The following is a 12,461-nucleotide window of genomic DNA, read 5'->3' as shown; positions in this document are numbered from 1 at the left end:
ATACTACTTTTGGTTTTAAAAAAGGACATTTTAATTATTTTCTCCTCAAGTGCTTTTCTTAACATCCTTCTACAGACTGGCAGTTTTCAGTCTTCATCAAGCTGGAAAAAAAAAATCTAAAAGTTGCTCTCTTTTCCTGTCAATTATTACAAAATGGTCTTCAATACTGAAGCAAACAGCTTCATAAATAAGGCTATTCCTGGCACAATTTCTCATGCTGTTACTGAATCCCATTTGTTATTCTTTCTGAACATCTTCAAAAATCAACTATTCCTTTTCAATGCTGATTTTCTGGTCACATTTTGTTCCATCCTCAAATCACTTCATCTTTCCTAATTTCTGCATCATCAAATGGTAATGCAAAATATAGACTGTCAGGAAGTTATGCTCCCAACAGTTTCTACACTGGATTCCTTCTAGCCTCCATGTGAAATTTCAGATCTTTGTTCACTACTTTGAGGTTTACAGAATTTGAAAGCTGGTTTCTCCTCTATTCATTACTTATTTTCATTCTCTTTGCTTACTTATGCCTTCCTTTGCCTCATTTTCTTTCCTCAGTTTCCCAGAAGCTCTCCCTCAAGCAGCACTTCCATATTTTCACCTTTTTCCCAAAATATTTTAAAAAGTATAATTAATTTGAATAGAAATATAATTTAAATATCCTAAATGTATCAAATACTGTTGATGTGGATTCCTCTGGACTTGCAGAGATTCTTGCTGATTAAACCAGCAATGTATTCTGTTACACCTACTTCCTGTCTAGTTCAATAAGCATTTTATAATAAAACAGACTTTCAGAAAAATTTTCCACATGCCACCTCATGTAGTCTGCGTTTTTACACACAAGTTAAAGGGCAGCAAATGCATATAGACTCCATTACCTCAAAAACAGCCCTACAAAGGAAATTCACCATCTCAGTGGACTTCACAATTTCATAAAGACAGTTTAAAGATTGACTTTTTTTTCTGTTTTTATTTAATTGCCTTTCACCAGGTATAAACCACAAAACTGTGCTTATGCTAATCAGCATGCTCTCCATTAGATACAAAAATACAGGCAGCAGTTTCATCCATACTCTTACATTTTTATTCACCTGGATTGCTGAGCAGAGATAAGAATACTTAAATAAGCAGTCCTTACCACAAGGTCCAAAGAGACTTCCATTTGAGGCCTGGAAAGGCTTAATACATACTTAATAGGCATACTTACATAACAGAAGATTTATTTCCTCTCCTCCATTTCCCTAGGTACCAACATCAGCACGAGGCATAATTTGTCTCTGACTTTTAGTAACCAGAACACTTTAGAAAGCTCTTCAAATTTATGAGATTTTTAAACCCAAGGATAAACCTTGGCTGCAGTTCACTCTGAAGTATGTACTTTTATTCATACAGTATTTTCTTACCAAATTATAATCAAGTTTCTCCTATGCAATTTTGGTGCTGCTATTGCTAGCTTTTATTGCTGTATTAAATTGTTAGCAAGCAGCTAAAGGCTGCCAAAACAATTTCATCACATCTATTTCATTTTTAATAGCCTTTTGTAAGAAACAGCTCTGAAATTATTGTTAATATATTATGGTCAAATAAATCTCAACAAATTGTATCATTTAGGTTACTGTCATTAGGATTTTTACAATTTTTTTTAACCTTTATTAGAACATTATTTTTTTAGAATTTATTAAGTTAGCTATCAGTCCACTACTATGATTGAATTATACTTGTATTTATTTCCATCTATTCAAGCTAAAACTGAGCAATTCTTCAACTTTTAAGTATCAGTACCATATTCACCTTCAGCTATCACTACAAACTCCACTTTATCTCAAAACCAAAACCAACTCATCACAACTGTTTTAGCATATGTGGGATGCTGAAGCTTTCACAAAGTCCTTAAGGTGCAATCAGATGCCACACGGTTTTCCTAAGACACATCCTACCCTTAAAACCCAACTGTACACATTAGCTTTCAGAAAAAGTAAGGATATAGTAGTCTGTATTCACCTTTAGCTGCAAAAATTTAAATTACAACAAACTGAGGTTCTCTGCCCAGAACTTGGAATTATTTTGAATTTCTCAAAGCCAGCATGCCTTCTTGGCTAAGTAACAAATAATGTGACAGCAAACATGTTCTAATACATATATATTTTCTCTCAAGTAAGTTACTGTACAAATGAAACTCTATGTTTATTTCCAATGACTTCAAACTAAAATATTTTATTCATATTCAGATGTCACCTCAGGGAAACAGAGTGACTTACAATGACAGCAACCATCATCCAACACATTAAAACTGGATAGGAGAAGGATAAAATAAATGAGGTGCCAAGAAAACTTCATACATCCTTAAGAAAACACAAGCAAAAGCTGTGGTTTTCAAAGATAAAAATTCTACAGTGTGCTAGAAACAAGCAAGGCTTTTCATCAGTTCTGAAACAGGAAATCGAAAGCTGCCAAAGGATGCATGAACCACACTTAAGACAAGTAATTTTTCTGCCCAAGTGTTCTTACATGTATTACTTCAGATGCAGACAAGCTCCTGTACGACATCAATGGTTTCTGTTTTCTCACTCCATAAAAATTTATCCTTTTCCAAGTGACAAGTGCTGACCTTTCAGTGTACTACGTCTGCTCATGCTTTGCTCCTTTCTACAATCATTTCTAGTAATATACATCAAGAATGACAAGCAGAAGTAAGTGTGCTGTGCTGTATAGCTGATGTGTCTCTGTGATTGCTAATTAGAAAGGATGCTTTACTGAATTATCACATTTAGTGTGCAATTACTGCGAAGCAACAACATAAATTAACCTTACAGAACAAGGTGTTCAATATTGATGCTGAAGATATGTACTTTTCCCTTCCCCCAGACCCAAATCCTATGTCAGAAACAATGCTTATCTAGAATGGCTTTGGTTTTGCCTTCAAAAGAGAACAGGGATTTCTCTAGTAGAACTCAAATGCTTGGCCACCCTTCCTCTACTTTCCTAACCTAACTTTTGTTTCTTTTTAATAAGAAAAGGGAATGTCAGCAAAACAAAATGTCACCATTAAATCACTTCACAGCATTTTGTGTCAGAAATGTAATGGAAAATGTGCACATCATGGGAAAGGTTACTGTTCTTCCAGAACATCTTTTCACTTGGTTCAGAGCTCATCCCTCTACATAACTATACAGACACTACTGATGGTTGTTCTCCCTGGGCTTAATTTGGCAGTTGAAGGATTGTGGCATTTTCAGGAAACCACAGTGCAGTGATTTTAGTGGGTATCCAGCTGAAAGTGATGCTATGATTTAGAATAATTACTCTGTTTATCTGCAATGGTAAAAGTCAGTTACTATGCCATATTCCAATGTCAGCTTATACTTTACTGTATATTTCCCTAATACAGCATCACATCAGATCTCAAAGTCAGAATCAGAGGGACATATTGTTCCTCAACAGTAAATGCAAGTGCAATACAATAGCATTACCAAGTTTAACTGACAATTTGGGGGGAGAGGGAGGAATCAGTTCAGCCAGTTAATCAAAGAACTGCAAGTTAATTTACACTAGACCTTTGCATTGTTACAATCAGTGATATGAAAAAGGGAACAGACCCATATTACTTTCTGCTAAAAGCTTTTCAATATTCTTGAAGAAAATATACACTTTTTTTTCCCTTGCATATCCTTTCCACACCTTTCTTTTCAAAACTAAGTGAAGTTACTAGGCCTTCTCAAGATGAAGTCAGAGATGGGCTTAAAAATTTAGCTGTAATCTGAGTCAAGACAGCATGGTAAATTCTTAAAATTGTGTGCTTCTCATCTCCACAAGACACCACCACTCAAAGAACATTTGTCCAAATGACATAATTAAAAGAAAAAAAAAAAAAAAAGACACTTGAAGGCAAACAGCAAGTATTAAAAAAATCCATTCAAGGGTAAATATTTAGAAAAAAAAAAAAACCCTGAAGAATAATATTGTTGTAAGGTAATGAAGTACTACCTTAAACATTCAGTGATACTGAATTCCTGCTTTGATACAGAATCTTGGCATTGGCATTTTGAACGGCCTAAAGCAAATCAGATTTAATTTTATTGAGATGAGAATGTAAAGGAATCACACACAGTAGAAGTAATAATAACAATCTCAACTGTTGTAAAGGAGAAGCCAGTTTTATTGGTTGCAAGGCAAAGCAAAACCTGATTCTAGGCTTGGATATGGTATAGATGACAAATATTCAAACCCCAAAATTAATCAAAATAAAAATCATGTAAAAGAAAATAAAATAAGGCAGAAAAATAAATGAAAGCCATATAATTCTATTTCATAAATTCCTAAGATTTGCTCACAGAAAAAAAAAATACTTTAGATTATCCAATCTGTAATTTCAATAACCACACCAATAGAGACCTAAAGTAATAGCAACAGCAGACAAAATGAAAAATCTAGTGGATGTCAGCACTATGCTGACTTACAGGAACAACAAATAAAATGTACACCTATAGTCCTTTCCCCCAAAAAAGACATTCTGTAAAAAGATTAATATTAAATTTCACCATTCTCAAATTATCAATTTAGATACTATTATGCACAAATTATTTCAGCTACCTCAAAATAAAGTTCAATAATAAAACTCAATTTCTCCTGTAATATACACTGGAAAAAAAAAAGCAATCTTTATTAAACATATCATAATACTGAAGAGGCATTATGACAGGAGGGTTTTATTGGTGTTTTCTTCAGTTATTTTTCATTGTTTATGTTTGTAAAAGTATCTTCTCCAGTAAGTAGCTGAGCAATATCTTAGGCTATAGAACTATCAAGCTAAAAAGAACAGTGTCTCATACACATGCAGATTATCTATAGCCCCTTAAGTAATACCACCATATGCAAAATTCTTGATTTAGACCCAAATTAGCAACCAATTGCAGGCAACTTTGATCCACTGATTTATTAATGAAAATGGTGCTATGCGCCATTTTAATCATGTGAAGAATAACTCTGGTCAATGCTGCAAAAAGTGACTCAAAATCCTTAAACTCCATGACCTCTAACTGCTTTTCATGTACGGGCTCCTTTGGTAATATAAAACACACTCTCACATTACTCCAAGATAAAATTTGTTTTGAATGGTGTATATGCAGGTTTGTACCCAAACCTCAGGCCTCCTACTATCAAAATCCTACACAGATTAACTAACTACAGATCAAAACTTGTAAAAGCATTGCGCAGCAGCAACAGAAGTGAGGAAAAAAAACCAAATGTGTGTAACTGTATGGATCGCTATTTTGCATATTAAGATTTCTTACTCAAATAGTCCGTAATATACATTACGGCTCTGTGGACAGACATTTAATTCAGAAAACTGACTGCACAGATGCTCACTTGATACTAATTGTGACAAGTCAAAACTGATGCTGCAATATAGCATTTAAATGGTTATCGTGTCCTGCTGTGGTCTTCTACCACATTACTTTAATACCTGAACATGAACATTCTCAGGTTACAAATTTCATAAGTATAAATTTCAGTTTCATGGCTTCTGTAGCAATGGCTCAGCTTAACGAAACCACACAACTGAATTGATAAAGAATGTGACATTTGTTTTCTGAATATCCTGTATTATGAAATGCTCTGATGTGGTAACCCTGCTGCACTGAAAGTGACTGAAGCAGTTTGGCCAGAATGATGGAGTATCTGACACATTTAAACGCCAACTGAATTGAATGATCTGATGCAATTTTGATGCTGTAAGAAAAAAATTACTGAGAATGACCACAAAAGTAAGAAGCTACTGACCCCATTAAGACAGATATTTTTGCAGCCATAACCTATTACTGGTAACCAGACTGGGAAACAATTTGATACGTCATCCTTCCTCTGCCATCACAGATAATGCGATTTCATTTCCCTGCACCTTGTTTCATTCAAGGAATTTTAATCTTCTGAAGAGGCACCACACTCAATGACCACTTTATCTAAAAAACTCACTCATTACTTACAGAAAAGATAACTGGGACATCATCTTCGTTATATTTTCTTATTTTATTAATTCTTCCAAATACTAGGAATTATAGAAGACAAAAAAGTGCAAAGGTCTCTGATGTGTGTATTTCCTAAGGCAGCCAGGAAAGTAATATATAAAACCTGAAATTCACAGCTGGTTTGGGAACAGATGACAACTACTGAATATATTTTCGAGTTGTAACATACAAATCCATGATTGAAGGACAGACTTATCAAGCAGCTGTAACTGAAGGAGAGAACTACGTTTTGTAAAAAACACCAATCAAATCACATGTTTACAAGTGGTCATCTAGTTACAGACTTCGAAAGTTTGTGACACTGGTACACAAGCTTTTCAGATCAGCAGACTTGAACTTGTACCTGAAGAGTTCATAAACTTCTACTGTTCACAAAGGTTCTACAGATTAAAGCCCAGTATACAAGAGCTTGGAAGTCACTGGTCTACAATCATAAAAAGATCTAATACTGAACTTTAAGGAGGTTTGACTGACAGATCATTAAACACTCCATGAACTAATGTAAAAAAAAAAAAACCAAAACAACCCAATCACCTGGTAAAAGGCACCCTGATAAACCTTGTGAAATATCACAATACTACTCAACAGGCTCTTAGAACTTTAACACTGAAGAGAGACAAACACGCATTTTTCCTCTATTCTAGATACTTTAAAAAATTACACTTCTTCAGTGTTTCAACAGGAAATGCCATTAAATTAAAAAAAACCACAAAACCCAAAAAACAAAAGTCATAGGCATCCTACCTTTTTCGGAAGGGGTGGGGGTGGGGGATAAAAATAACAAAAAACTCAAACAGATATCACCCTTTGCTATGTCTGCCCTTGATCAGAAAGCACTGGTAGGCAGAATGACTTTTTATGCAATTTTGCTCTCTTTTCCAAACTGAAGGCTCAAATCTAAGCTTTGCACAAAAATAACAGGAGATAGTCCTGTGCACCTGGCTTCTCCATTCTGATAATGCAGAATTGAATGGAAACAAGTCTTTTAATCAAGGCAACATCTCCAAAATTTCAGGTTTGGGTCATTCCTATGCAGACTAAGTCTAAGATAATTCCTTCGAACTATCAAATCAGAATCAAATCAGAGATGTAACACAAAATCAGTTTTCAAAAACCTGAGCTTCTGTTCTTTAGATGCCTCCAATTTCTGTGAGAGTTAACCATAAATCAGGGAAAAAAAAATAAAATAATAATGTGGGCTTCAGCTCAGATTCTGCTGTCTCATTTCAGGAAAATAACAGGCAAATGTACTAAAGAAATCCTTTAGGTACCAGGTAAATAGACTGGTTCCTAATAAACAGAAAATTCCGGAGCCTGCCATGGACTTTTTGCAGTACAACTTCAAATGTTCCAAGCACCTGCAGATTTAGGTAGCTGGGTAGCCCAAAGATGCCTTGCACTCTGCTTCTCAACAAGCACTGGGAGTCTTGCTACCAGACCTATGCCTGACTTCCAGGTACTTCGCAAGAGAGCTTCACAATGCCTACAGTGTTTTTGAATATCTGCTCTTGCAGATATTACTACACTTATTGAAAAATACTGTAAAATACTGTGGTATTTTACAGTAAAGTGCAATGCAGCATAGGTAACTCAGTTTGAATAAAGTCCCCTGACAACAAAAATGTGCATTTGTCATTATATGTATTATCTTTCTTTCTAATATAAAAACTTCTTTGAAGCAATAAAATAAGGTAAATGACAGATAAAATTATCTAACAGGTAACTTAAGCAATTGGAAAAGCTAATGTGCAGAATTAATCCCTGTAAATTATATGGCAGAAATAAACTACACAACTGAATGTTAAGTTTCCTTTCATTCAAGTAGTTCATTCCAATAAAACAATGCATTTGTAATCCCCTGTAAAACATGAGATTGTTGCAAATTGTGGCTGAATTAACTAACATTTTCCTTGTGATTAATCTCTACATTAGCAGCCTTAAACTTCTGAAACTACCATAAATCACAGGCTTTCAATTACTAAGATGGATTGTTAATTTTGTTGCAGTGCATTTAAAGTAATTAATAATTAATGTGCTTGTTCCAGATTAAACTTCAGCTCACACAGAGCTTCAAAACTAGCAGCTAACAGATAAGGAAGAAATCTTTAACTTGAAGGGTAGAATGCCCCTCCTAATGAAATATAAGAAATAAAAATGCAAAGATGAATCTATACAAAACAGATTCAATGAAGGAAATATGATGATTCACAGTTTCAGAGAGAAAATTTCCAGAAAATTCAGAAAAGCCTGCCTAGAACACACTTTCATGTCAAAACCAGAATTAAAGTAGATCACTTTTTGCAGCTAAGGACTCAATCCTTTATACAGTCTAAATTAGTAACCGAAATTTGATACATATATTTGTAGCACCAGAATTAAATATGCTGCATACATTTTAAAGATTTTCAGTTATCATGATTTGATGACTCCAAGTTATGTCAAGACTCAATTTTACTCAAGAAGGTTCTGTTTTGTTCTTTTTTTTTTTCTGCAGTAAATACAATACTGCATATATATATATATATATTTTTTTTTTTTTTTCCCCCTTCCTACTCTTCACCTTCTCCCTTCAGGCCTGCCTTGATACAGTGACCACATGAGAAGAACATTACATTTGCTTAAAACATAGGACTTAGTATATTGGGAAAAATAAATACTTCCACATTTAGATTATTTCCTAGTAAACAGATGCACTAAAAATAACAACATACATGCTTAACAATTTGTTTTGCGGCTTTACGTTTTTGAATACTTTATAATCACCATTCAAATCTTTACAAAAAATTTTACTCTATACTCTTTCAAATACATGACTTTAGTATTTTTTACCCTCTCTGTAATGGTGAAGAAATAATTTTGCCTCAGTTGCTGTAAATCAATCAAAATAGAACATTCTAACTTAACTGACAATAAAGCATAAAAATTCAATACACAAAGCTATACAAGAATCTATTACAATACACTTGCTTTAAATTGTGGGATGAAGAAATGTAATGCTTTTTCAGAGATATCTTTAATCTGGTCAAATACGATTTTGCCCAATACATAAACTGTATTCTAATTTTACTCTACTTTTCTCAAATCTAGTATTGAGATATCAATTTTATCTAATACACTATATTCCTAAATATTACCCAAGGATGTCTTAAAGCCAGTGACTGAAGCTATAATACTGTTTTTTTAATAGCAGCAGTTGTGAGGGCTGGATTATTTTTTGAGAACAGGCCACTTCTCAAGAAGTGAAGTCATCCAAAAGTCTTCCCTAGGAAGATTTTGACTGAGATTAGCCTGTGTATACTTTTAAAAAAACCCCTATTCTACATATTAAAATAAAACACACAATTAATCCAAATTTTTTTCTTTTACAAAAATGGAATAGACAGTAATACTGTGCTAGAAGCACTTCGTGTGTACAGTGATTCAGTCACTTACTCTGGAGGATGGTGCAAGATGAACTACTCATATTGAGCTACCTGAAATATGCTTCCTTACCCATGTTTCTAGTAAATATGGTTAAGTTCTAAAGGGAGCTATTTTTAAAGATTTATTAGAGAGTTATGGCCTCGGGGGGGGGGGGGGGGGAAGAAAGATCTTTATCAATCAAGTAATTCCTTTGTAAGAGCTATTGTTCTAAGCGATTCATGTAAGACTGTAATAAAGCACTCAGGAAACCTATTAAATGTCTAAATTATACACAACTTTAAGATTCACAAAAAGAATGAAAAGCATCATTACCTAAATGTTTTCTAAACCAAACAGTAGAGATCACCTCTAAAACCAAATTTATCCTTCAAAATTATTTTCTCAGCTTGTTAGAAAATTTATCTTTCACATCAAGCTTTAGAATCTCCTGTATTTCAAAAGAGGTCTTCAATTTCAAGCAAATATTTTCAGTATTTGATTACTCCTTAAGATATAGCAGTATGTTGTTATAGGTACCCTCTGGCTTTACAATACTTTAATTTCAAGCACACATTATGACTCCTTTCAATGAACAGTTCTCTCTCTTTTAAAAAAGTGCCGTGTCTCCATGCCTTAATTCAAACCTATCTGCGTCAAATATAAAATATTAAAACCCCTCCATATTTTACGATTATTCTTCTCAAAACTCAATTACAGTTCATTTGAGTAAAAGGTTATTCAAAATCCATACCTGAATTACAGATACAGCTTCCTTACTGCCATTTATACTGTTACAGATCAGAACTTGCCTCATTTGAGTAAGTGTTTTCAATTAACTTTTCACTGGTCGTCTCATTTGTAAATCTTGACTGTACCACTCACTAATCTTGTAAAAGGTAAAAATTTCAAAAGTATTAAGTTCAATAAAACTTACACAGATGTAGATAAAATAATTTATAAAGTAAACTGACTTTAAATTCTAAAAAAAATTGAAAAGTGTATCACAAAAAGTATCACAAGACAGATACTTTTTTGTGGACAAAACCACAAAACTTAAACTTTCATTTCTGGTGCATGCTACTATACTGCAACAGTCTATCTATATAATCTGACATCAGTGATTAAAAGGCACTGTCTTGGCATGTCTTATAATATATACATCCGGCAACTATTAGCAGGGAACATGTCGATATGTTTTAGACAAAGCTAGCAATTAAAGATATTCTCAGTTTAATAATTTTTTTGGTACAAAACTGTAGTCACCAAGGCAACCTTTAGCCAACTAAGGAACCATTATCATTCATCAGAAGGTAACGGACTTTTTTAAGAAGACTGTCAAATCCTTTCACAGGCAATTATTTAAAGATTCTAAACAATATGAAAACCAGTTTAAGTAAAAACACAGCACATATAACAAATAATCCCCTCAGCCATCCAATCCTACACACAAGCACCTAAAACGGAGTCTAAAAAAAGTGAATCTCCATTAGTCAAACAGTAATAACTGAAGAATTTATTTTTTTATTCCAGATTCATTATTATATACCCTGCCATATTCTCTGAAATAATTGCTTATCTTCCTCTTATCCTTACTCAGTTAGCAACCCCAAAGTGAGAGCGCCACATATATTTTAGAAAAACCTACAACTTTTAAAAGCAGAATGTTCAAGAGTCATGTAACCAGCCCTGACTGAGGTAGCACACAGCAGGAAAAGCTAGAAGGCCCATCAAGATTACCAAAAAATACTACTAAAATTATTCAAATTTACTAAATACTTCACCACCATTTAGCAATTATTAAAAATAAGCCTCCACAGCCCTGGAGCCGTGGTCAACTATCTTGAATAAAATTGCAGCTATTTATAATTTTCTTCAGAATTATCTGAAGAAAAGCAAGCTTTAAATCCAGAATTTATTTTAAAAACTAATATGGAAAATAAGACACATTTAAGGAAAAAAATTTTCAGAGAATTATGAAGAAAGGATTAGAACATAAGAATTTCCTCTCTTCCTCCCATGCAGGATTACTATCCTGTTTCCAAGCCTAATTCTAAGGATGGTTTATGAGAGAAGTTATTGGGTTCTGGCATGTAATATGCTTATTTTGACCCTATCTAAATTACTACTAAAATATTTTCATGTAGTAAACAAGACATACCATTAATTTTCTACCATATTTTTTAATTGCAACTTAAATAGTACAGTTATTCTATAACTATTATTTCTCATCTTACCCTTTATGTCCTCAAATATGGTATTTAACACTTCTAGAAAAAGCTTGAAGAAGAAAACTAATTCACTGGCTTTTTCCCAGTAAAGCACAGTACATGTTCCCAGGATTCCTTCCCACAACAAAAAGGTCTTCCTGCATCTTTCATTTCTTGCAAACCATAGGGCTGAAGAAAGCCTTTATCTTGTCATGGGCAGTTATAAACTGTTGCCATCAGTTCTCATGAGTATAACTGTATCAGCAATCACTAACATCCTGCCTCTATTTCACAATCTGGTACTGAGCAGGATCTAGGAGTACCTAGCAGGTTGTCCATGTATGAGAGAGTCATACAGCTCCTGATGAGCTTGTACAGGCACTCTGCCTCCAATTTGGAAACAAAAATACAATCTGGCAGACAACTCTTGACATTGTATCAACTTTTACAGTAAATCATAGGCTGTAATTGATACAGTTCTGAGTACAAGACATCTGTACTTGGGACACATCCTGATTCTAAAGCTATTGCTTGCATATATCATTGACTGACTTTTCTTACAACCCTCTTTAAAGAAATGAAAAGATGTATTTTGGAATAATCCCTCCAGTTAAAAACAACAATTCTATCTGAGCTAAAGAGGAGATCTTATCCAGAAAAATCTAGTTGAAGCACACGGGACCTAACTGCAACATTATTTTTTTATTGGAACTTATTATGAGATCATTTTAATGAAAGCTCAGTAGATTCAATTAAAATCCACTTTCTGGTTGCTAAGCTCCACTATTCTTCTTTAAAGAATTGTGAGCAATTTCTACAGCTT

At 33.8% G+C, this 12,461-nt stretch overlaps 1 protein-coding gene across 9 annotated transcripts in view; it reads right to left on the bottom strand.

Annotated features, from left to right (window-relative positions):
* PHF14 (PHD finger protein 14) overlaps window positions 1–12,461 on the bottom strand; it is a 163,028-nt gene that overhangs the window by 80,523 nt on the left and 70,044 nt on the right. The window lies entirely within an intron of this gene.

Source organism: Strigops habroptila, chromosome 1, assembly GCF_004027225.2.
Source record: "Strigops habroptila isolate Jane chromosome 1, bStrHab1.2.pri, whole genome shotgun sequence".
In the NCBI taxonomy this organism is placed as follows: Eukaryota; Metazoa; Chordata; class Aves; order Psittaciformes; family Psittacidae; genus Strigops; species Strigops habroptila.
Note: the sequence above shows the minus strand (reverse complement) of the source record. Positions and strands in the feature narration are given on the sequence as shown.